Genomic DNA, 277 nt, shown 5'->3' on the forward strand with positions numbered 1-277 from the left:
AAAATTAATATAAAAAAAAAAATTTTTTTATTTTTTATTTAAGCAAAAAATAAAGCAAAAATTCCCCAAAATAAAAAGACGATTTACAGCCCTGAGGATTACACGTAGACAGAAAGAATGAAGATTCTAAATGTTATCATCCGACAAGAGATTGATGTCACAGTTACGCTAGACACAATCAATTCAGCATGGGGAGGTGACTACACCAATTTTTCAGTAATTTATATCATATCTGTCTATCTATTATTTGCTATTTTTTCTATCATTTTATAACTAC

Source organism: Penaeus monodon, chromosome 21 (genome assembly GCF_015228065.2).
Source record: "Penaeus monodon isolate SGIC_2016 chromosome 21, NSTDA_Pmon_1, whole genome shotgun sequence".
NCBI classification, from domain to species: Eukaryota; Metazoa; Arthropoda; class Malacostraca; order Decapoda; family Penaeidae; genus Penaeus; species Penaeus monodon.